Source organism: Hirundo rustica, chromosome 5 (genome assembly GCF_015227805.2).
Source record: "Hirundo rustica isolate bHirRus1 chromosome 5, bHirRus1.pri.v3, whole genome shotgun sequence".
NCBI classification, from domain to species: Eukaryota; Metazoa; Chordata; class Aves; order Passeriformes; family Hirundinidae; genus Hirundo; species Hirundo rustica.
The window spans coordinates 70673120-70700452 of NC_053454.1; the positions used below are offsets into that span (position 1 = coordinate 70673120).

At 36.9% G+C, this 27333-nt stretch overlaps 1 long non-coding RNA gene across 1 annotated transcript; it reads right to left on the reverse strand.

The window, feature by feature from the left end:
• LOC120753006 (uncharacterized) lies at positions 1 to 26832 on the reverse strand. Its single transcript, XR_005700919.2, has 3 exons — positions 26665 to 26832; positions 2311 to 2473; positions 1 to 2083 (listed from the first exon to the last, which is right to left on the reverse strand). It is a non-coding gene; the product is annotated as an uncharacterized LOC120753006 (long non-coding RNA).
• Between the last annotated feature and the right edge of the window lie 501 nt (positions 26833 to 27333).

Below are 27333 nucleotides of genomic sequence, written 5' to 3' on the forward strand. Positions count from 1 at the left end.
GGCACCATTACTGAAACAATACCTTGCTGACTAATCTACATTACATTAGGCAGCATAATTTTATAATGCCTTCAAGAAATGATATTCAGAAAATCTACCCAAGCCTGCAGGCTTGTATCTTTCAGATATTTATAACCATTTTCCTTCCTAACAAAGGAGAGGGCTGAAGAACAGTTCTAGACAGAAGGTGAACTAGCTTTAACCCTCAGGTTTTGCAGAAGAATTTTACTGTAGCTAAAATAAAAATGTCATACTTGGAGTGCTTTTAAATTTATTAACAAAGCACACTGCTTAGGTGACACAGACATAGAAACCCTAAGACATTTCCAAGATTGTAGCTAATGCTAATAAAACAGGAGTGCAGTCTGAAATATTATTTTTTAACATTAAATTGACAGATTGAGAAGTAGCATCCTTGATTAGTTCTCTCTGATTCACTTTTGTTGGTATAGAGCAGAGAAAGTAGAAGATTTGGGTATTTTGAGAAAGTTTTGGGGTTCTAGGTTTGTGACAAGTTTTCACATAAAGTAGTATTTAGTAAAATAGTAAAACAGCAAATTGCTCTGTGGCTTTTCTCAATTTTGTGCATGACACAACAGTAAGTAAGGCAGCTGTCCCTTTAAAAACAATTTCAGGATTATTAGAATATCATATAATGAGGTTGTTACACATCTGTTCAATATTCTCACTTAAAACACAAATATGTCATCACCTCCATTCACCATAAACAGAGCTGCACCTAAAATGGTGTAAAGGTTAATTACATTTCCTTACATCCCTCCACTGCACTGTGGCAGCCACTGGGGTGCCCATGACATTTAAACACACTTTCTTTTCATTTGGCTCCTGAGAATACCCAAATCCCATCAAAGAAGCAGGCTGTAAACAAACCCACAGAACGATGAACCAGCCTAGCTATTTAGAAAGGTGAAGATATTAAGAGCACTTATATGTTGTAACGACACGAAATCCGTGTGATGGAGAGTAAAATGATCCTAAGCCAGCTAGACACGTGGTTTAGTGGTAGCACAACGCAGTGCCTAATGGGGACCCTCGAACAGAGGGTACCAGGGAGGCCACAGACCTCTAAGGAGGGAAATAGAGCACTAATGGGCATCCAAAATCTTGCTGACTGAAGCAGTGTCATTGACATGCTCAGGGAGAAATCAGTCTATTTTTAAAACCAGCAGTAAGCATAAGAGCTGTGATGTAGGGCCTTTGAGGTACTAATGGTAAAAAGGAGTTTTAAAAAATGGGATGCCTGTTACTCTCCAAAGTAAATGTGCGCTTTACTGTAGTGGGAATATTTGTATTCAGAAAATTTGCATATTAATAGCGGTGATTAGAATTGAAATGGTCTTCATTTGGATAACACAGTTTACAATTTGTCCCACAGAGCTTGCAATGGGGACATAACTTCATAAGAACTGATAGCTGTCATTTTCCTTTCTTCTGTGTTCTCTAATTTCACCCACCAGTGGAACAAGCAGTGTTTTATTCATAAAGCAAGGTCACAGAAAGGATTTTCACAGCTTAATCTTGCATAACATTTTAACAAGCAAGTCCACCCTCTATACCTGTTCTGTTTTCATAATATTTTATCTCACAGAAATATCTGTAGCTTCAGAATATCTGTGGAAGTGCTTAACATGAGCAGTTTTTATTAATTTCATAGAGTCTGGAAAGCCTATGTGCAAAACAAGAACTCAGTGTTGGCACAAGACCATAAAATCTATCGCTTGTTTTCACTAATGTGTAGGATTTTGTCGCTAAAATATGAACTAAATATAAATACTAATATATACTAATATATCCCACCCTAGATGTCATACTTAAAATACAGGCAGCCTGAGGATTGCATTGCATTTGACACACTAAAATCACATCTTTGATCTATTGTGAAATTGAACAAACTGCTTACAACCCTCTACAGGAACATTTTTCAGTAAAGTCTGTGGACCTGTCCGTCACCCAGTAACAGGGCTGCTGTGTCTCCACAGAAGTCCCCAGTATTTTGTATCTTCACTCCCAGAAGTGCTCCATGGTCATTACCTGTGGGAACGGCAGCTCTGTGGATGAGGATCTGTAAAAACACGTGAAGGAATCCTAACAAACATGACCGTTCTGGGGAAAAAATCTCCACTCCTGTGGCCAGGGAGGCAGAAAGTTCTGTTCCCCAAAGGAATTAATTTTCCAGCAGAATGAGATCAAAGCCATCTACTGTGGCTTCTGCTCCAGCATTATCAGCTCAAAGCAGCAACAGTTTTCTCCAGACCTGTGTGATCAATAGGCCACCCAGAGGACTTTTACCTGAGCACAGGTAGAAGAGCTCTGTGGAAAAATCAGCAGTGAAGACTCTACCATCTTTGTCACCCAAGGTGTGGATCTGAAGGACAGTGATGACTTCTCCTCTGGGACCAGCTCTATTATCCTTTCTCTTTGTGTTTTTCTTTTTGCCAAGGATGTGCAGAGCCTGGAAAAGCAGGTAAATGGAGCCAACAGAACTCAGCTTTGATTCTGGAGAGTGGTTATCTGAGTTAATTGGTGCAGTGGGAATTACTGTTAAGAAGACTAACAAATAAATTGCTGGTGATATGATCTGAGACAGGGTACCTGGACTGTGTGTGACTCCCCTTTATAAAGAGGCTTTTACTAAATACATTAAAAGTGCAGTTTGTGCTCCTCCTAAGACTGCTTAAATTATGGGTGAGAAGAACAGGCATCTCAAAACCCCAGCACTATTATCTGTTAGGTCACACAAGAGCCACTTTAGCAGGACTTTCAGGGAATGATATCAAACCAGTTCCTTAAGGTAAGACAAATTCCCTTAAGCATAGACAAAGAGTAATTTAGAAAAGCAATATAATCTTTTCAGATCTTTCCTTGGTGCCTTTCCTGCAAACTGTCTGGCTTGAAAAACTCATGAGTAAAAGGGACAATAAAATCAGATAACCCATGATTTATATATTAGATTCTTATAGAGCTGTGTTTGCAGTGAATTTCCTATTGGAACCACGCAGCAAAAAGAATCTGTCTTTAGACAACGCATAACTTGTGACAGCAAAGGCTCTGCATGTTTGGTAGACATAATTTGCTGTTTTTCTAACATCTGAAGTCAGAATGTCACATCAGAGTGACAGTTTCATTGTACTAACAGCTAAATTAATGCAGAAAGTAAACAAGAAACTGTTAGGCTGAAAGCAAACAGAAGATGTTTGCTATCCTCTCATGAAGCTCAAAATTAATATTTTTAAATGCCAACAAATAAGGCACACATGTAATGTAGTTAAAGATAATTCAAGACTGACTTATTTTATGTTCCGCAGAATTTTGTTGAGCTGTCTTCCAATGTTAATTGAGGTTTTATATAGCAGCTTTTTTCCTAATAATAGTTTTCCATAATTATTATTCATATGCCTTAAACCAGTAGGAGATGTTACAATAAACGGATTAATTATTGTGACCATGGTACTTAGAACAACAATGCCGAGCATTTCAAAAGTGCTGATGTTTTGATTAGATTGATGGGGAGAAAAATAATAAAATTACATGGTTATTTTCTCATTGAATATTATTCTTTATCATAGTACAGAACTGTATGGATAAGGTGCTTAGCTATCATCTTCAATGAGCTAATCACAGATTTTGACAGAAGATTACATCCATTTAACTCTTCCAAAGTTCTGAAACAATTGCACTTTTGACATTTTTAAGACACAAAAAATTCTTACGAAGAATCATGCTAGAGCCCCAACAATACTATTTGGACTGGCAATATCGAGTTTCAATTGTACAGGGTTTTTTTTTGCTTACTTCTAAATATTAAAATTACAGACTAAAAATGCAAAGGAGTTTTTTGCTGGTGGTTTGTTGGTTTTTTCCCCTAAAACCCACCTCTTCATATGCACTTGATGTGGTCACAAGGGTTACTTCCTAATCTATATTCACTCAAAAGGAATACAATTCAGGACATTCTGTCTACATCAGGGTCTAATGAAGGTAGTCCTAATTTTGAAAATAGGGCCCTGGCACTGAATATATAATTTCTGATCAAACTGGTAACACCATAAAAGATTTAAAAAAAAAAAAAAATTATCCTTTAATATACCCAAAATATTAAGGAAAGCTTTGTAGAGCATTATAATGCATCTTCTCTGCTTACACAGATATAATCATCTCTGATTATAAGATCCTCTGTAGAACTACAATAAGAAGCTGATGAATATGAACAGGTTGTCTGCACACAAACTCACCAAACAAAATGGCAACTGCTTGCCATTTGACCCTGTGCTTAATCAGTTCTTGTTTCACTTCTGAATAAATTGCAGATTTATAATGATATAAAATTTATAATGAAGTTCACGCATCAAACACTTAAAGTTATTGACTAATGTATCTGTTTTCTTGAGTGATAATGTTCAATACACACAAAAATATGAAAGAAATGACTGCTTATTATTTCCAATAAATACTTTAAAAATCTTCTTCACTTTTTAGCATTTTCCCTGTTTTCTTCTCCAGCACAAAATGTATTTCAAGATTTCACAACAAAAGGAAACTTTCAGCAACTTCTATAGATGTTAATTCTTTCCAGATTCGATAAGCAATTTGTAACTATTAAAACAATTGCAATTTTATATACAGTAGAGTTTTTGGGCTTTACATACAGAAAATAAAAATCTCATCGATTTTTTTTTCTTAATCAGAGAGGTCCAAAATTATTTAGAAAGCAATTTCTCTTAAAAGAAGTAAAGTGATTGGATAAGTTATCTATATGCATCACCTCAGCAGAAACTCACTGATTGCTATATATAGAACCACTGTAAGAGTAGAACAGGGTACCAGATTAAAATACCTTCTTTAATATCTACTTTTTGAAAAGTAGAACTGAGATTTCTTTGGAAGTTAATCAAATAATAAGCAACCTGTATAGAACTAGGGTACTGTTTTAAAAATTGCAACTTTAGGTATTTCATTCAGCTTTAAATACAACCAAAAAATTCTTAAGATTAAAGGTGCTGAAAAATGTACTCAGCGTATTGCAAGTATTTGAAATTAAGGTTCTGTATATTTCATTTCCCTTCTGCACTTGTCTTAGAATATATTGAGATAAATTACATCTATTTCAAGACTAATTTGGAAAAAAAAAAAAAAAAAAACTGAGCTGAACAATAAATAAATCGAGCAAATTATTGAAAATTAAAACTAGGTCCACCAAGCCATCAAATAAAAATCATGTTCTTCTGTGAAAGTCTGGTTGAACCATAACTTCCTCTGTGTGTGTGTGTGTGTGTGTGTGAAGGAAGTGTAAGGGAAACAACAAATACTTTCGGCAGCTCCCAGCTACCATTAAAATATTTCAAAACCTGCAGAGAGGAAAATGCACGTAGAGAGATCACTGCATGTAGATTACTCTTTGTTATATTAGGAAGCCTCTGCCTAGAATTCAGCCACATTTATCAAGACAAGTTTAATGCTACTTAGTTATAATTTAGCCATATATCAGAATCCATTTAGATCGGACTGTCTTCAAGGTGGCACTGCATGACTGTGATTATGGGAGTCCTCAAAATCATACTCAAACTCATGCCTTAATTAATTGATTGAGGTGCTGGGAAACAAGATGCAAAATCCTGAATGCAAAATCTCTACTGCAAAATTCAAAATAGCCTGGGCTTTGCCTTAGAATCTCAAACATAATCTGAGAAGAAGCCCTTAGCCTTATACAATTCCCATATATCATTGTCTTTTGGGGAGCAAAGACATGATGATGCAATTCTGAAAACTGCATACATTGAGCCTCTCCGGTTTAGTAGTCTGCAGTGAGTCTGCACTCGGAACAGGCGAGTACCAATGCCCACAATAAAAAACTGACTGAATTTCCATGGATTTTTTTTTCCAAGGATAGCTCAACTGCTCTCTTCCCCATGGTCCGAAGGACACCTCTTGTCAGCTCTCACTTGTCACGGAATGATTGTGTCCTCAAGAAGACTTGTGGCATCAAAATGTGTGCGTGCGCACCAATTTCGGTGTGTCTCCAGACCAATGACAGCTTTCCACCTGCAAATGCGTATTGCAAGTAAATATGGGATTTAGTAAATGAAATATTTGTAAGAATTGCTAGCTTTATGGAGTTCACATCTGCTTTCAACTATCACAAATCATTTGTAGTGTCAGTTGTTTGGTTTGTTTCTAAGTTTTAATTCAGAGCCTTTTTCTGGCTCAGCTTAGTACATGAAGCAGGCTTGCATGCCAAAGCTGTGATTAACTTTATGGATGTAGTGGAATTATGGAAATGCATCATGCAAAAGTGCGTACTTGCCAGAATTATTCCGTGACCTTGTGCTTTGCTGAGTTTTAAATAATTCAGCAATGTATTGAATGAATAAATTTGTGCTGCTTGTTACTCTAAACAGTCATGCTTTCACTTTCCTTGCCATTTTTAATAAAGCCTCACTTTCTAATATTCATGAAATATTGCATTTCAATTAAATTACATACATATTGAGGAAATAGTTTTCCCTAAGCTGTTTAGTGTTGACACCAACTGTCATTTGCCTTTTCTTTTTGTATAATAACCATGGAGGTTTTATGTACAGGCAAAATAAAGCACTGTCACACTTTAATGAGAAACTTTTTTGATCATATATAGCACAAGAGGGAATAAACCTAAGCTATTAATAAACCTAAGCTATTAATGTAATTTAAAAAGCATATACTCAGTCCAAGCTTAAGTTTTCTGTTCCAACATTTCAGGTGCTCAGTACTCGGGAACTCAGGAACTGCAGAAACTGCAGAACTCGGGTCTTTGAGCTGGTTCAATTTGAGTGGAATCTGGTTATAAAGTGCAGAGGTAACAGAAGAGACACAGTTAAAAGGTGGGTATTTAAAACCGTATAGAAAGGAAAGGAGTATGCAAATATAATTATACCACATTGAAGCAGTAAAATACTGTTCTCCAATACGTCATTATTTCATTGCAGATAAATTGATTAAAATTATTTTGGTTAGGGGTATTTCCCTTTTAAAATGGAACTTCAGTCACATTCTTATTTATAAGAAATCAATATTTTCAAATTTAAAGCAAAATTAGTAAGTGATAAAGTGAGAGGAAACAGCCTCAAATTGCACCAGATGAGGTTTAGATTGGTTATTAGGAAAAATATGTCATTGAAAGGATTACCGAGCACTGGAAGAGGCTGCCCAGGGAGCGGTGAAGTTACCATTCAAGGTGATATTTAAAATACATGGATATGTGGCACTTAGGGACATGGTTAAGTGGTGGGTTTGGCAATGCTGAGTTAATGATCAAGTTCAATGATCTTAGAGGGGTTTTTTTTCAACCTCCAGAATTCTAATTCTATGATATGGTCCTTTCCAGTCTACCTGATTTAATTCCCCACCATTTGGCAAAAAAAAAAAAAAGTCAACAATTTTTTAACAAGACCAGAAAGACCCCATGAAGTACTTACTGCCTATCACCCTCTACGACTGATGTAGAGAGAGAAAATTTGTTACAGAGCTGAAACAGAGCCTTGTTCTCAAGTGAAAGCTACAAAGGCTTCTCTGATTTCAAGACACAAACCATTGTTACAGCACAGCTGCTGCAGATAGAAGGTACCTTGAAGATACCATGGATGTTTATTCCCAAAGTGCAAATAAATATATTTTGTGAAAAAAAAGCAAATATGAAATAATGTTACATTAGCAAGTATTCAAAGGGCCAGTAAATGCCTCACAACTCCAATTTATCATTTCTTGCTGTTTTCAAATAGGGGCAAATGTATTTGCTAGCTTCACCTGATAAAGATTTCCCAATAATGTCTTTAATGAAATGCAGATAGGTGATATAGGGGATCTCCAGCAGTCTTAACTTTAAATTGGCCCTAAAATACTGATAATCTCCAGTGAAGCAATCACCAGAACCATTTGTCAAAATGTTTTTGTGAGCAAATTATCTCAAACTGTTCTGGTTCCCTCAGTGTAACTAAGAGGCAAAAAATGTTTGCCTTGAAGCACTGACCATCAGTCTTAGAAAGACAGTGGCAGAATTATTGTAAAGAGCTAGACAAAATGAAGTACGTTACAGCAGCAAAAGCTTTCAATTCCATAATTAAAGCTATTTTTGCAATACATAGAAGAAAGTTTTAAATAAACATCACGAATGTTCATCTCTTACAGCCTTAGGAAAAGAGGTTGTCTGCAGCAGAAATACTCAAATTAGCAGTTCAGAAGTTTAGAGTGAGACAGATCATGAGCTTTCTCAAATTTCTTCTGCTTCATGATCTGGAAAAAAATGTGTTTCCTTGGCATGTAGTTTCCTGTTTAGGTGTCACTGACACAATTACTTATGTGACAGGTGAAAGAAAAGCTGCACAAAAACATTCAGTGTTTTTTCAGCCCTAATTCCACCTTATCTTCCTGGAGGTAAAGGGCAACATTTTAGTTGACTTTAGCAAGTAGAGGAAGTGCTCAAGACTGAAAGAAAGAATTGTAATTTGTGCTGCTTCCTTCCACTTCTTCTAAATCAAAGTGTCGTTTTATAAACGACGCAATCTTAATATCAGCAATGCTATCCGGACTAAGACAAAGCTAGGATTTTTTTTTAAGCAGTAATTCCAAATCAGTAGAATATCTATCGATATTTAAAACCAGAACAATGTCAAAAGTACACCAAAGAGTATAATCAGATTAAAACTGAAGGTAAATAAATTCTTAATTTGTTTCCTTTCCTTGAGATCACAAATTTGAAGGATTTCAGGATCAGCCTTAGTCAAAATAGTCATTTGAGCTTAGGAATTGTTTCTTATCTTTTATAATTTTACATTAGATTGCTAACTTTACTTTCAATTTCTGTTCACCATTAAATAACTCCTTATTATATGAATAAAGTAACTCACATTGTATGCCATCCTTAGTTCCATAAGAGGTTACAAGGATCACTGTGACCTCTAAAACTAGCAGTCATTCAGGTTATTTTTTACAGTATTCTTAAAGGTTTCTGGTTTTCACTATGCAGTAGGGGTTTCAAAGCCACTATATGCCCTTTAAACACTGATGGGGGAAAAAAAGGTGAAAACAACTAAGAGAGACAAACCAAGAAAACATATACTTAAGCAGCCACCCTTAAAGACCAGACAGTGGTAAATCAGAGAATTAATGTTTATGACTCAGACACCGAGTCTAAACTCATCCTTTTCTCTCAGTCTTCTTTCAGTCTTTGTATACATCAACCGAGACCGCAAAATTAAGTGACATAAATGTCTCGGTGTATACGGTCAATTTCGTGTGCTGTAAATGTTTTTGTATGAGTAGTCTGGGTGTGCGCCTTCCCCTCTCTTTGGTTACAGACTCACTGTGCACAGTGCCTACAGCAGCTCCCCTCAGCCTTTTTGTTCTGCCCTCCACTAAAATATCTGTCAAACACTCAGTGCAGTTCTGCCTGGTGTATGGGCTGATGACACCCAAGCACTGGGCTCTGAAGATGTATGACAAAAATGCACACTAAGCACCCCGGGCACGCAGCTCCTTCTCAATCCCTGCACCGTTACTCTGGCACTCTGCTACGTCAGCGCTGTCCTCTGACTGCCCTGTGCTACCCACAAGCTGTACAAATGTACAAAAACTGCAGCCAGCAGCAGCCACGAGTCGTTCATTCTGCATAGCGTGGGGTATTCAGGCTCTGATGTGCTGAGGCAGTACAGAGAAACACAAGGGATCAGCCTTGGGACACAGAGCACAGCACAGGATCAGCCTTGGGACACAGAGCACAGCACAGAGGAGCGCAGGCATGGGAGGTCCCTCAGCTGGAAACAACTCCCCATGCAGACCAAGACCTGGACACACCTGGCTTTAGGGACAACAAAGGGAGCAAAGAAATCACAGCTACATAAGTACAAGGTAACATAGAGAGTAACTTTGGGCATTATGCAGATCTGTGGACAAATGAAGGAAGTAGGTGCAAAAGCAAGATGACAAAAATCAGGAAATGATCCCTAGTGGATCCTGAAGGAGGAAGAACAATTCCTTGGCATCATATGCTTCATAGTGAAGAGCCTCCTGTGCTCCCTCACATGCTCCCTTCATGTTTCTGTCTACCAGCATGACACTCCCGGAGAAGGATGAGCATAACACCAAGAAAAGGGGTACAAACTAAGTTTCTGAAATATATCCTGTATGGGTATGTTCTTCCTTGTTCACTTGTAATTACAGCTGAACTAGTTACCATTCTTTTAGTAGAATATTAATGTTTCAGTTAAAATATTTTAATGAATTCTTAGGTTTATATCTTATATCTGTTTCCTGCATTAGATACGTTCACAAGCTACAGAAGGGAGGGGGATCTGTATTACACAGACATAATTGAATAACTTTTTACCCATATTTTTTATTTTTTTCAGTTAACATTGAGATGTTCCAAAACCTGCAAATTATCTGACATCACATTTTTATGGCAGTCACATTTTGATTGTAGCATCTCCTATGGTATAGACTAATAAGAGATGCTTCCTAAGGGACTTCACAAATTTTCTTCTATCGATCACTGCTGGAAATTTTATGTATGGAGGTAAGATGAGATAAAAGACCATTTCCTTTGATAGCAGAGACTTCAAAAAGATGCTTCTGATTAAAATATCTCTGATGCCAGAGAATGCCAAATGTTTCTGTAGCTCACTTTGACTTCACAGAGTTGCATTTTCATAATGGAACAAAAAGGATGAAGGAAGCCCATTTGAAGTACCTGTATTTTATGAAATAAGAAATCCATATGCATATAAACTAATATAGATTGTTAAACCAGGCATTTTAAGGTCTGGGTTGTACTAAAATAGGGGCCGCTTTGGAAAAACAGAATGCCATCAATTTTCATTGTAAAACATTATTGGGACATAATCAAAGCACAATGTTGTACTTCATGGAGGAGCTCTCCAAAGTATCATTCTGCAGTTACACAAATTAGAGAAAGGGATGAATATGTCAAGAAAGGTGGCAGCACTGACAAAGTTATACTCTGACACATATGTCATGATCATGGAGGATTTGTAGAACACATAAGACCCAAGGTGATATTTGCTTGTAACTCAAGTATGTGTAAAGTGAATATTGTGGCATGGTGGCACTTGTTAAGTCAAGTTCAATATGTTCACTCTCATGATGCTCAAGGAAGATATTCAAAAGAATTCAGAATTAATAAAAAGGCATAAAAACAAATCAGTGTTTTCCAAATATTAAAAAAGCTTGATGCTTTCAAGTCCTCAAACATAATCTCAGTATTTGTTCAAATTCCTGTTTTATTTACTAAGATGAGCACAGATAGGACAAGGTACCATATAACTGATTCACAAAAAAATACGAAGCCATTAATAAAGCATGACAGGGAATAGAGCATCTTAGTGCTTGGAGAGATAGAAATTCCATTGACGCATCACTTGTGTACTCGAGTCTCACAAAAGATGGCAGAAATGCTACCTGGGAATTCTCATGTTCTGTGCTGCCACTGCAAGCAGGTGTATGGTGTTGTGCCACAACAGCATCCTTAGCCTTTGGTGTTTGAGCAGAGTGGAAGATATTTGGCACTGCCTCTTAATAAAATGTAACTAAAACCAAAGCTGACCAAAGGTGCTCTGAATCCACCACCCAACAGTGGCCACTGGAAAAGGCCCAGGAATGCACAGAGAAAATTCTCTGGGCTATTTTCCCAGTCTCTAGTGTCTCCACATTCAAGACACCTTCAGCCCCAAATACACAAATTGCAATATTTTTCTCTGTAAATATTTCTCAATTTTAACATTTCTTGGTCCATGAGGTATATGCTAAAATAGCAAACCAAGAACAGCTGCCCAAAGACTCACTTGTCTGATACCAACAAAAGAATGCTTGGTTTTAGTGGAAGTTTCATCTCTGCATTTCAGTGGATTTTAATTTTCAGCATGCAAAACATACTCTACAGAGGGCTTTTTTTCAGTTGTTGAAGTGTAATATCTACTTATATACTCATAAAACATATCTAAGCATGCTCGTATACTTGCCTATGTTGAGTATTGAAGTGAAAGTGATTATCTTTCATCCATGATTGGATGACAAAAGCCTTCAACAAAGTCATACACAACTGCAAACTAAAAATTCATAGACACAGTAAAAATAAGAGAACTTTGAAAACTTATACTTTGCAGATAGCAGAAAAAAATGAAAAAATATGAAGAGTATGGAGTTTTCAGGGGCATTTCAATGTAAGACACTTTTGACTTGAATATTTTAATTAGACACCCATTCAGTTTCATCATTCAAACCTACCTCTTTTTTTTCCTGAATCTTCACTATTCATCTTAAGACAAAATAATAGAAAATTATTGTCTTGCAAAAAAAAAGACAATTTTAAAACCATCCATGATGACAAATTCTATGAATTATTATTTTTAAAACTCAGTCTTATCCTTTTTAAATTCAGTAGCACATATTCAGTTTATTCTAGGAGAGTGAGCCTTTGATTCATTCATTTGCATGTAATCTAACAGAGCTACATGCTTTTGAATATAAAGTAAAAGAAACCTGTTTCTTTTTACAGCAGCACAGGATAAAGGACTCCCAGGGCAAAAAACCTATGATTAAGGTTCACTTGTCAAAATTTAAATCACTGTTGAAAAAAAAAAAAAGCCTTTAACTCTTCTAGAGAGGGCAGTCCAGTAAACATTTTGTTTATGAACTCTGACTGTGCACTCTGTGTACACAAACTTCTCGGAAGTGATTCTGTGTGACACCAATAACTCGTGACCCATTTGCAGATAAAAAAGCCTCTGGTCTATTCTGTGACCCAGCAGAAAGTGGCATGCTGCTTAGAAGTGATAACTAAACTAATATAAACTCAATGATCTTTTCTTAAAAACTTCAGCTAGATCAAATAAAGATTTTATCTTGTTCAAGTGTGTGAATACAAGCATAGAATTTAAGGAGTGGAGCATCCATCATTATGCTGAAAACAACCCAAATAACCACTTAGACCACACTCTATCTTCTAGTGTGTGAATTCAGCTACAGAAACTGAAGTTAGTCTCTTGTATAAACATTTGTCTCAGTCACATCTTAAAAAAAAAAAAAAAAATTAGATGTAAGAATAGCAGTACTTTATGACTTTTTCATAAAGCAAACCAGAAAGAAATGAAGTATAAATTTTCATGTGTAATTAATTCTTCAGAAAGTAAACCAATATAGGAAAAAGTCACATAAAGGGGTGTTAGTTCTACTTAACCTCAAGCTAAAAATGGTGGCTAAGGTTGCTGGAAATTAAGTTACACAGATTATTTAATACAGGTTGGTAAAATTATTAAAACAATCTCAACAATAAAGATCAGTAAAGGGCTGTAAATCACCTTTAAATGGAAAAGTATTGGTCAATTAAAAAAAAGAGGAAAAACATTTCAATTTCAGTTCTTTGGGATTTCATGAATAGAAGTAAATAACAAAGTGGTTTGAAAAATAGAATTTTAGTGCAATATATTATGCAGGGACCTGGATTTCTCATAGAGAAAGCTTTGGTCCATTCCTCTTATTTGAAACTATTCTCTACATTTTAGATAGCAAGTACATGCTCAGTCTTTTGAAGGAGCTCTGAAGGGTATAATTGAGATGAGATGCTCACTGAGATCCTGGACAAGCTCTGCTGATTTTTCCAAATGCTCTGTATTAGTACTGAAGAGGCAAGGAAGGTCTCTATATAACTGTTAGGTTTTTTGGTTTTATTTTTTTTTCAGCAATATATATTATTTTTCCATTGAAATATTGCAATATAAGGAAGACAAGTAATGCACCTACAAGACTCAAGACATTAAACTCATGCTTCTTATTAAAAAATTACTGAAATTTAAACCCAGAACCCTAAACTCCGTTGAAATTAAATTAACACACAAAAAAATCCACAAAGAACTAAACCAGGTGCTGCCTACCCTAGTCACAGTCACAATAGTTTATATTTTATCCATTTTATTTGTACACAGAAATGAAGGAATTTCACCCAAAGGGCGAAGAAGTAAATGAACTTAGTTCTGTCCTGGCTCCAGCAATCCCTCCATAGGAGCATCCCTTCTACTTCACACAATGTGACTCCTCACTTCTATCATGACCCGCACACACAGTTCCCTATAGTTTGCATTTATTTAAAGCTTTTAATCCTCACCTCTGAAAGACTCTGAAGCCTGCTTAACTTCAATGCTGTTCTTAACTCCTTGATTTTCTCCATTTCTTCACACACTTGCTCCTGCCCAAGCAACCCCCTTGCCATTCCTGTCACCATGCCTTGTGTGTCAAGCACTAGAAGTGTTGGGTTTTTTCTCAAAAGGTATTGGTCTGTTATGAAACCCACTTATAAAGAAGTTGCTAAATCTATATGCACAGACATACGTGCAAGGTATGTATGCACACAGAGGCACACCAAACTTGATAACTTACCTGTCTCCTGTAGAATCAGTGCATTGAACATTATTGATAGATTAGTAGGTAAGCTCTTGGACAAAGAGTTTGTCTCCCCTCCCCTATTCTGTACAAAAATAAAAATGACAGTAGCATTCAACTGAAAATTATATACAGACTTAAAAGCAGTCACCCCAATGTGCTCTAGAAATTACCCATGAAAAGGATTATTCATGTATTGCCCTAACATGTGTCACTCAGCCAGAAGTGATGCCTGACTTAAAGTATTGATTTTTTACCCTGAATTTTTTTTTCCCCAAAAGTAGTTTATAATGTATTCCAAAGCTGCAGTCACAGAAGACAGAGCACTTGAGTTTTAATCAGCACTTAAGTTCCCCCCTGCTCTTCTGTCAACCTATCATTCATAGATAACTGAAGACAATATTTTCAGGAGCCCTTGAGGAGTGCACAGCTTCTTCTTTTAGAGTCTGCTCCCACAGAGCAGTGCAGCTTTTAACTGAATGAACCATCACGGACACGAGAGGATCTCTCAGGCATCCTGGAGATAAAGTTTCAGCAGTAGGTCCAATAACAGTTCAATAAATGATCAAGAAAATACATTAAAAACCTGAAGCACAGGCTTAGCTCCTAAATAAATCTGCCTGCTGTAAAATATTGCAAAGATAAATTGTCTTCTACACAGGACGAAATATTTTTTACTAGGTCCCATGGGGTCTTGACTGATGACTATATTGAACAATAACAAATTATTCTATTTAACTCCCATGTGCTGCTTGTTTTCGTTATTTATTAGACGATGAAATTAATTCATGTTTTAGTGTTTAAACCCTGCCTTTTTTAGGTCCTAATAACCAAGCTTGCAATCTTCAGGAAAACACATATATTTAACTCTCCCTACACCATTATGAGAAATGTAGATAACTTATTTTGGACTTTGTAAAAAAATTTTTAATAGCTGTCCTGTGTAGCATTTTTCTCCAGGCTCCTTTCTCCTGCTCATCAAAGAAAAGTGTGCCCAGCTGTAGAGTGCCGTGGGGTTTTTTTGTGTATACCCTGAGTTTCTACCCATGGAAACACATCATTAACAGAGACTGGAGCAAGGTGTGGTACCAAGTCACGGAGGACGGACTAGGAGCCACAAGGAGGAAAGACATTTCACACACACAGCAGAGCGCAGCTTAGTCAAGGTTACTTTTGAAGCAGTGAGCACAGATCTCTGACACAGGGAATGAACATCTCCCTGAAACTCAGCTCTGGCTAATTACTGCAGTGAGAATGGGCATTTGGGGAGCCGGGGAGACAGCTGAGAAAACTTCTTTTAATGACTTGCCTGTATCTGTGCTTGCCTGATCATTCAGATCAGAAGCTACAGCTGGCAAACATGATTTCAGCTTGCCAGCAAGCCAGAAGCTAAAAGCTGATTTAATAAAATTTGTGTTACAGTCAGCCATATTTCTCAGGGCAAGGAAAACTTACAAGAAACCATATGCTTTGGAAGAGTCTCATTCTGGTCATCGATCAGGTGTTTCTGGATCACAGAGCTGTCTACAGTGATAACACTGCAGCATTCAGCAAACAAGGAATTCACCAGGTGCATGCATAACCTAACAGCTCTGAAAATAAATCTTTGATACTAACAGAAAATACTCCTTTCCTATAAATATTTGCTCTGTGGCAATGCATGTCATGCTGATATGACTTTTATTCAACTATAAGCTCCTTCCTTCATCACAATACTAAAAATACAGATCATGGTTATTGGTATTAAAAATTTCTCTTTATAATTTAAACCCAAATGATGACTTGTTTAACCATGCCATAAAATAAGGTATGGCCTTAAATGCCAGGTTTTCTTAGTCATTTTGAAGTGGGATAAAATTATAAGTGATAGCTAGTAAAATTATCCAACACAAATCTATTTCTTTACTTCCTTATTACATCTTCACCTGTTCCCAGGCACAGACTTCCAGGTCAGGGAACACTGTCAGGATTGAGAATGATGCGTGAATGTTATACACCAAGCTATAATCTGAACTGGGGGTGCGTATCATGCATATCCCTATCACTCACAGGAGAAATTGTTCCTTGCTGCTGCTCCTGTCCTGGTTACCTCCCACCCAGGAGTGGACTCAACTGTGAATTCCCCTGTCAGTTCCACAAAAAACAAATATCAGCAGTTTCCTGTTAATTTCCTTGTAGGCAAATTGAAACAAGACACACTTCAGTCAGGACCTTCAGCCCCAGCTTGATGGCAGCAGGCCATGAGGCTTGGAAGTTAAAGCCCAGCACTTAAACACATAATGCATGCATAATGCTAGGCACAAATCAGAGGGGTCATCCTTAAACGTCTTGAAACATTCTTTGAAAAGAACATAAAACACCCAGGAAAACAGGTATGCCAATAAGCTGCATTTTTACATAGTTAAATTCATAAACTCCAATACATTTGGATGACTTATTTTTTTGATTTTTTTTTTTCTTGTTTGTTTTTAACTGCAGCAAATAAGCACATAACCGCATTTCCACACACAGAACTTTCTATTTAGGACACTTGTATATATTACAGAGAGCTGGCAGTCAATGACAGAAACTGAGAGAAAGGGAAGAATTTCTGATATACCCTAACATAAATCATTTACCACTTACTTCAAATATTCGGCTTACTTGAAGAAAATGAACAGTGTCTGATTATTCCTAATGACAAATTATTCTGTAACACTGAAAGAAAAAATGTAAAAGTACAGGTAGGTAATTATTCCTTAAAAGCAATCCAGACTAACGTTTATAAATGACAGCATTAATCACAAGCATCCACTGTAAGAGGGGAAAAAAAAAAAGTGGTGAACTAGAGCAAATGTTTTCTATGCATGTGGTTACAGAGTCAGCTAGCAGAAATTCTCAGAGTACAATTTCTTATTTAGAATTACATAACTGTCCATTTTTATTAGCTCTAAAAGCTTTCAGTTATCTTTCAAATTTCTGCATCCAAGTTCCACCTCAAGGTGATTACTCTCCATTCTAGCAGTGAAGATGTAAAACTATACATGGCTTCTAATGCAAACTTTAGGGAGTGCACTTGTTTCCAGATATTTACATCCTTTAGCTAACAAGTATAACACGACAGGATGAAAAAAACAAAAGCTAACTCAATATGAAAAATATTTTTAATCGGTGGGGTTTTCCCCTCCCACTTTTCAAACCAAAATTACTTTGGTGTTTTTATCCGTTATACTGCAAATAAATAAGGTTAGGTAGATAGTTAAGTATAGTGCAGAAGTGTCTCCAGTTAAACAGGAAGTTTTCACTGGCGTTATTTTCTTATCTGTATTTTGGCAGATGTGTCGGGTTCAAAGGTGATGGTTCCATAGCTGACTAAGTAAACTGCAGAAATTAAAGCATGTGTAACAGAACCGATGCAATGCACTACCAGCAACCTAAAACCTCTAGTAGTTAAAACAATTTCGAATTGCAGACCCTGAAGATCTTCCAGGTAGGTTAAAGACAACGGTGCTAGAAAAATATCTTTCTCTGAAGACAATGTTCCCCTTATTACCCATTGGTTGTAGTCAAAAAAAGCCAGCAAGGAGACAGCTGTGTGTTAGTGATGGTAGCAGAAGAGTGACCAAACTTGTGAAATTGGGGTTTCGTTTATGCCATCACTACTGGTTAATCCTCATTGCAGTGTATTTTTATTTCAAACATTTAGAAAATTGGTAGTTTCTAATTTTCCAACTGAAATTTTCCTGACAAAACAAACAACTTTTCTATTAATTTTAAATGCTTTCAATACCAATACTGTAAAAAAAAAAAAAAAAAAGCCGTCCTATATCAGCTTTCTGCCACTTAAAACAGAAAGGTTAGTAAGCAGTATAAAGCACATTTTTTAAAAGCTTTCACTAGAATGGCACAGGCAAACATTTGAGACAAGAGTGTGGATTCCATGCCCTTAAGAAAAACTAAAGGACAGCAAGTGATTTCTATGTGCATTGCACATGAATTGACACAGTTGGAGCCACTGCGTTTGCAGGGAATAAAGAACCACTCCAGAGACGCTGAACAAGCTTCCAGATGTATATTCATATACCTTTAGGGACATAAAACTCTAAAAATAACTGACAAAGTGACTGAGAGTGTCTCTAGAAATATCTATCTATTTTGCTCGCATGCTTAGCCAACCAGGAAAAAGGGAGCTGTGAATCAAAGGCTATGAAGCCGCAGTTACTTTGAGAAGCGTGCTAACCACGACCACTGAGTCTCCGCAGTACATTTGCCTCATGTGCAGCAGCCTGGCATGAGCTCCCGGCTCCCATAATCCTGCAAACCCCTGGGTCACTCACGCTGCATGAGCCAGGCAGACCTGCCAAAACTAGAATGAGTTTTAGTCACACCCCAATCCATGGTTCTTCCACTGCTCTGAACAACGTACGGACAGGCAGGACTCCAGGCACCACAAGCTTCTATCGGCACTGCGCGAGTCATAGAATTAATCCAGAAACATTGGCATAAAACTCGCCTCCCAAGAAGTTTAAGAGGAAGAAATGAGGTAGGAAAAAGATAGGAAAAAACTGTCCTATAAAGGAAAGGACAACAGACAGTTTATTTAAAAATCAATAAACAACCAAGTTATACATGCACACCGAGATGCAGATTCATGCTGCCACTGATTGGCAGGAAATACAGAGACATGGAAAAAAAAAAATTCCAGCAAAAAGTTCCAAATGCTAATGAGCATCAATCAATAGATGCAGTAGGTACTTCTACCATGGATGAGGTAATTAACCATTCTGAATAATTTAACATTGTATAAAGAGTCAGTTCAAAAAAAACCCTAGTGCATTTCATTAAACATCTGCAGTAGCTAAAGGATGAACTGTTACTGCTGTAAAATAAATAGAGAATTCTTGATCCTGATATTATTATTTTGATTATGTGAATAATCAATACAACTTGAGAACTTGTAAGGGGCTGAACATTTTCTATCTAAACTGAAATACTTTTTATTATAGTTCATGGAAAAAAAGAATTGCAGAAATAAGCTCTTCATTTACTATGAAAAGTCTGGTCAGAAGAGCTAATGAGTAAAGAAAATGTGATACTGAAATTAAATACTGTTGCAAAAAAAATATGTTTTATTATGCAGTTAGACATGAAGTGCTATAAATAAGACCAAACACCCTTTCACTAAAGCTATGCATAGAAAAATATTTTAGCATACAGTTACTATGAGATAACTATAATTACTTTAGTGCCCTGAGGACATGTAGGTATGTAGCTATCACAAGTTATATTTGTTAATGATAATGACTTAAAGACTACATGATTTTTTTTTTTTTCCACTCTGGTTTTAGGAAGGTAGTACGATTACAGAAGGAAAATTAAAGCCCTTTAGCACAACTAATAAATTTTGGTAAACTCCCATACAAAACCCACTGAAGGAAATAAAGCTTAACAGAGTTGCCACTATTACAGTATAACTAAAATAATCCTTTTTGCAGAATCCTGTTGTAAGATTGCAGACTGTTTTTTTATTTCAAGTTAACATTCAGGTCCACTAACTAGACCAGAAGTCTTGGTTCTTTCTAATCAAGACAGACTCCAAAAAATATCCTTAGGACAAAATTTTAAAAGAAAACTCAGGTCAGCTGCTCTCAGAGTAAATATTCAGTTTAGAGCACTATTTGACCAAGATTTAAAACATTATTTTATTTGACACTGGACTGTCACAGAATACAGGAATGTCAGACTAAAACTGATTTATTTTGTTAATAGGTACACTGCAAATGTGAGGTTATATTTACACTTGATGTAATTTACTATTTTTAGTCAGCATTTATGCATATTAAGTAAGAATATCTGGCCACAATGAAAGTGCTTGCTTTAACTTAACCTCAAATTCAAGAATAACTCTGACTACTTAGCCACATGAAGAGGAAAGGGAATTGTTTTCTCTGTTTTAAATAATTTGCATGAGGTATAGAATTTCTTAGCCTGCTAGCAATAAGGTCTGCTGATTAAATCTACATATATAATTGCTAAAATATATCTCTGAGTTACGTCCCTTTTAAAATCATGGCATTGCTCTTTCCCTGCATTAGTAGAGATGACAAGTGTGCTCATAAAGGACTTATGTCTTACATGGGAATATCTGTGTTAGGTCAAATACAGTAGCATGCAGAAAAATCCCCCTCAGCAGTGCCACAAACTGTGAAAAGAAAATGTGAGAGAAGATATTCTGTACCATCTCCACTGGATCAATTTCTAGGTCAATTGTTTGTCCTTTAAAAAATGTCGACGCAGGACAAGTGATCACAACTCTAGTTCTTTTAAATAATATGCTACAGTTGAAATCCAAAATATACCCTATTATTGCTTCTGACATTATTTTAGGTTGAAGAATAAGTTTGTCCAGTGTGAGGAGAGAAACATAAAATAAAAATAGACAGTCCTCCGGTACATACCCTGGCTCTGACACATGCATTATACGGCAGCACACAGCAAAAAGGCTACTGGTGATCTCACAACTTCAGGGCAAAGGATTTGAAGAATGGCTCATTGATACCTGCTGCTTTAAACTATGCTTCTGCCATTCATTCCATATGCTATTGCAGAACTTTCATCCCTTTAAGGAAGTAACCCTTTCTGGGATCACTTCTGAAGTAGGTAATTTGAGCTTTATTAATTTTTGCAGGAATTTCCTTCATTCACATAGGAGCTAATTAGTTGAAGTTCTGAAACAATCTACAGTGAAACGCAGAAGTTTCTCATCAAGGCAAAAGAGCTCTTCCTTTTGCCAATGCTAATAGCTCCATGAAGTTTAACAAGATTGGGCTTCCACTAAAGAAGGCAGGTTCTGCTTTGAAAGACTTGGACACAGTTCTGAAATATGAATACGAGTGAGGTAATTTAGGCCAGCTGCTAAACTGTGACAGTTTTCTAGTCCTGGTATTAACACAATCCTGTAAGGATTAATGAGACCCTTGGGAATTAATAAATCTTTCCATGTAGTACTGAACAACCTCACTCTTACAGATGCTGAACGTCCTAATGACCAAAAATAAAAAAAGCTCAGCTTCTTTCAGCATTTCACGTTATTCATTTTGCTGCCTACATACTGATGGACACAAGACATTTAATAAACACGTGTGTTCAGAGCCACTTTCTCCAGCCTCATGATTTTGATTTTTTCTTGCGTTTTTGCTCATGGAGCTCCACAGATCATGCTGGCTTACATCAGGAGAGAATTGATACCTCTGGCCACTCTTTCTCCTTCCACCCTCTGTCTCTTCATAGCTGACCCATGCATCCAGCTTTCCTGTTCCATGAGGATCATTACACAAGGTGACACAAAGTACATACAAAACTTACTTTAGCTCACTTTTAATGAGATCACACACCCATGTAGCAACAAAACCCCAGCATCTGACTTGTGTTGGAAAAGAAATATAGAGAAAAAAAGCACATTACTTAGCAGGGTAGGCAAAGTGGCACAAAAATCATCTTCTATTCTCACCAAATGATTCTGTACCAAAAAGGACAGCGCCTAAGACTGTTAGGATCAATATAGCTGGACCAAAACCATGCACTTTTTCCTTTATATTATTTTTTCCACAGACCAATCAATTAAGCCTTTAATTATATACAGAATTCATAACAAAAATATGGAATAATAATTTAGAGAAATAAAGTATCAAGCACTGGATTGTGGTTGCGACAAGTAGCTTGGACTAGTTTGATGTCTATGCACAGCGTAACGTGGACCCTGAAACTCACAGGCCTTTTCTATTCATCTCCAAACATGAATAACATCAAATGGAATGATGATTAAACAATGAAGTGATATGAGAATGTGAGGTTTCTGTGCCATAGGGCTATATAAATAATACAAGGAACCTGCCAATACCAGAACTTTCATTATGTAAGTAAATAATTTACATGTTTAATTAAAGGTGGGAAATAGCATTAGCTTTGTACATTCACCAAAAAAAGAAAGCAACAAGCAACCAAACAAAACATGTCTCTGTTATTCAAATAGAAAAAGTGGCAAAACCCAAATATTCTGATCAGTTTTAAAAGTCAGAATCTCGTGATAAAATATTTAATTACAAGACGGATATTTTTATACGCAACAAAGCTAGAAAGATGCTGTTGTCTCTTTTGAATTCTGGTAATAAACTGGATATCAGCAAAGCCAAAGCTGGCAGAACAATAGATACTAACAAGAACTGGGAAATGGTCAAAACTGACCCACCCACCTTAAAATGAAAAGTATATTTGATGAGAGCTGTTTTCACCTTCTCATAGGCATCCCTGTATATTTTATGCATTGAAAGAAAAGAGTGAATAAAATCATATTAAATCTGATATGTTAAGAAGAGTTTACTTCAGGCTTTCATTGGTTTTCTGGTTAGCATCTGAATTTGAATGAAAGGCAAATTCCACTTTTCCAAATCCTAGCTGTTCAGAAACTGAGCTGGATATAGATGCAGAATTAAACTGTTGGCGAATAATGCAGTACTAATAACTAGAACAAGTATTTTTAAAAAAAATACCCAAACAAACAATAAATTGTGAATCCAAGATTCTCTATTAAATAAAATTTAAAGCCTTGGTAAAATCCATGTAATATGAATTTTCCAGTCATTTTAGCAAGCACATGGAGCACTTATTGTTTTCATGCTTTCACTAAATTATCCTGTCTCCACCATCCTACTTCAATATAGTATCACCCATTGATGTGCAGGAAGAAAAAAAAGACAACAAAACAACTCCAGTTTTAGACAATCCCTGGATCTGAATATGATTTTTTTTTTTAAGTGTCATTCTGTAAATTTCACCTTTTGAGGAGGATATTCTAGCAAGATGTTCTTATGGAAGAGGGTGCAGTAGCAGTTGTAGTTTTAGGCAGGGTCAGACATCAGGGAGCACAGAGACACATCTGAGCTCCTCTCTCCAAGCCTCTTTCCCTGAAACCTCAGGGGAATATTTTTGATCAAAGCGTCCCATCCAAAGGAGAGCAGAAGAAATGCTGCCTTGGCAGCAGGAAGCATAGGGAGATCTCAGTGTCATCCCCCTCCTTCCCTGCCAGACTGCCTGCACAAGTTTCTCCTCCTCCACCCCCAAGCTTAGATGTGATACTGTGCAGATGAAGTCAAACCCACTTATTTTGGCTTTGGGATGTCAAGAAAAAGCTCGTCCATCACTTTCTGCCATTCAGGCCTCTAGTATCGTCACTGATGTGCTGTCCTGGGAAAACATTTGCCTACTGTCAGCAGCTCTGCCTCTTGTATTTTAAGATTCCTTGTAATATAGGACAGCTATCATTAAAATTATCCTAGATTCTCTTCATACCTATTTAGAATTTAAAACTGGGTGTCAAAGCATGCTTGTCTGTATTAAAAGTTAGCTAAAGCTATCTTAAGTAATTCATTTTTGTTATTATTATATCCTGCTTTTCACATATTTTGGCATCACTGTTAATTTATTCAACTTGAACCTACTTTGCAGCATGTAGAAGTATTTTGTATTGCAGGAATGTGTTAATGAAAAGATTTATAAAATGTTTAGCATATCTTTCTTTTTCAGTTTTTGACATTTGACTGAAATTTAAATACCTCATCAAGGATGGCATATCGTGTAAGATACAAACACACATAGCACAAGACCTTATGTTGATATAAAGAGTGCAGGATATTATCTGATTCCTCTCTTCAGCCCCTCTCTCACTTCCCATAGCACCCTACCAACCAAAAATATTTTTTCAAGCTGTAAGGGGCAAAAATTACAAAACTGCCTTTTACTTGAAGTTCATTTTTATTCTAATATTTATTTGAACACACTTAATTTTCCAAGATTGCTACTACTGCCATTACTACTTCCTGCAGCATTACTTGTAGATACCTAGATTACTACAGCTTTATGCCCCAAGATCATGAACGGTAATATTCATGGTTATTTAAATATGCTACAGTTTCTCAAGAATGCAACTACTTCTTTGAGTTATATTCTACTGACATTAATTATCCTATATCAAATCTGCAAGCTCTCCTATATTCATACCTATATCTGCAAGGTTCAAATCTATACAGTTTTCTGCTGTGCTTTACAAAGCATTCTTCTTGTTCAAGAACAGCCATTAAAAAAGAAATATTCTTCTACGTTAAGATTTGCTGGAATAATTCAGTTGGGTCATTTGGATTGATCTCTATCAAATTCTATTAAGACCTCTTCTTAAGGTTAGTGTTTTAATATAATAAAATCCTGTAAACACAAGGGTCAGACAGCGAACCATGGCTAAGCTCCACAAAATTAAATTCGGGAAATGCAAGGTTTTCCTTTTTGTTCATCTCATCCTTGAATAAGTCATGGCCAATGCTACACAGGAAATACTTGGCAGTATTATAAGCTTGTGCAGCAAACAAACTGCAATCCTGTCTGGTTGGGCATAATGGACTCTTGCTCCTGTAAAAAAGTTCTCCCAGCTTTCACATCCAGGCTTCCCCAAGGAAACTGCAAGGCTGAGGAGCAGCAGGGCTGCCACGGACACATCTTTTATTTCTTTCCTTGGCAGCGGTGTAGAGCATAGCCAAGACTGAAAAGTCCATCATTTTAGTCCTGGCCTCAAAGCTATCAGAATGCTATAACTCCCAAAGGTACAGTACACCAAGCATGAATAGAAAGTGCTCACCTGATATTAAAAAGAATTTTTTTCAAAACACCTAACATTAACTCTGAAGATCATCTACACTGAGGGCAGTGGTTACAAAAGAAGTCTTCAGAAAAATCTGTCTGAAACTTTTTATTTCAGCTATATTCATTGTTCAAGAACAAAATTCTCCAAGTCTTAGAGAATTAAAGTACTTCATGTGCTAACTTGCAGCTATGTGGTGTGAAACTCACACTTTCACAAAGATGATTACATCCCTAGCTGGAAATAATCCTTTGGGTTTTAATCACAAAGTCACAAGGTTGGAAGAGACCTTTAAGATCATCAAGTCCAACCCATGCCCCAACACCTCAAGTGTAGCACTGAGTGCCACATCCAATCTTTTTTTAAACACATCCAGGGATGGTGACTCCACCACCCCCCCCCCCCCCCCCAAGAGACCATTTCAGTATTTTATCACTCTTTCAGTAAAAAACTTTTTCCTAATTCCCAACTCTATTTCCCTCTATGCAGCTCAAGACTGTGCCCTCTCATTCTGTCAGTTTTTGCCTGGAGAAAGAAACCAACCCCACCTGATTACAATCACCCTTCAGGATGCTCTAGAGAGTGATAAGGTCACCTCTGAGTGTCCTTTTCTCCAGGCTAAAAACCCTAGAGAAAGAACCAGGAAGCTTTTGAGGTCTACTGTTCCTGACTTTTCTAATATCATAGGGGGGGGGGGGGGGAAGAAGGAAAAAAAGTCAGTGTTTTACAATAAATAATTTGTAAAAGACACTTCAAGCTAGTAAAAAAAAAAAAAAAAAATCATGTTGTTTTGCAAGGCAATAAATCCAATACCACTGAACAATTAATTACCCACATTAGGAAGAAGATTCAATGCTATGCCTGGCAGCCTCTTACCAGGAAAACCATTCTAAATCTGTTTAAAGTAAGAAATGTGACAAGAGATGATCCCATACACTTCTTGCACTCTTTGTGGTGAAACTTAGATATGTTTAGGGGCTTTTTTTTTTAACATCTAGAGGGAAAGAGAAATAGAAGTTTGTACACCTTATCCAAAACTTTGTTTATTATAACCTGAACTTTTCTGAAAGTGCTGCATTAGAAGGCAGGCATAGCACAGAGTGGTCCTCTCTTAGCAAGTAGCAGAAGTACATGGATGAAAGAGTACCTGCTCTAGGAGCAAGGTACTCAAGTTATACAAGAGATGTGTCTACAAACCCCTTAGCAGAGCTATTTGTGATAGAGTTATCAGGCTTGAGATTTCACCTGCCTGAGGTTGAAGAGTCTGCTTTCAAGAACAGGTCAACAGCATGAATACTCTGTCTACCTTAGATGTATCAGTAAGCCCAACTTAGAAGTTTTTCAATGGAATTAATCTCCTGAAACATTCAACAAGTAAATCTGGAATCCAGTTGCTGAAAGCATGAGGGAATAAACTTTGCTTTACTATCACATCCAAGGAACACTCAGCTAAATTGAAGGAAATAAGGTACAGAGATAAAGCAGGTAAGGTCAGTGACAGAGGAGATACAACTGACACCAAAGAAGGCTTGGTATCCAAAAGTCTCTCGTACCTTATCTATGTAGCCTCCCATGGGCAGCTCCACACAGCTCGAGCTCTTTCTTTCCTTCTTCTCTCTTCCTTCTGCAGTTCCTTTTGGCTCCTTTCTGTCCCCAGCACAGCCACCTAACCCTATCTAACCCTCACACAACCTCCTACTCCTCCCTCCTCACACACAGCCAGCAGACCCCACCTGACCCCCTCTTTTATCACACCCATGGCTGTGAGGGCAAGGCTGTTCCCACTCTTTGGTAATCAACACAGCTGCAATATATCAGGTGCCTTCAGCACCATCTCTATCTGTCCTCCCACAGATCAGCTTTGCTGGAGGCAGAATCTCATCACAGGACTATTTTTTTTTTTTTCCCTAACAGGCAGAATTGTTAGTGAAACAATAGTTAGAAAGTACAAGATATTGCCAAACAATTCGTTGAATTAAAACGAGTTAAAAAAAACCAAAACATGAAGACTGATTATTCCTCCTTTCGTCCCACAGGTCTGAGACAGAAAGAATTTGTCCAACACTGACAATCACATAATATTTGTTTTTCTTCTGTAGAGGAAATGGTGAGATCTGTGCAAATAATTAACATACATTTTAAGCTGATTAAAATATGTACTTTATGCAACACCCACAGAAAAGGAGAAATTTTGCTTCAGTAGGAAAATGGGCAATTCAGCT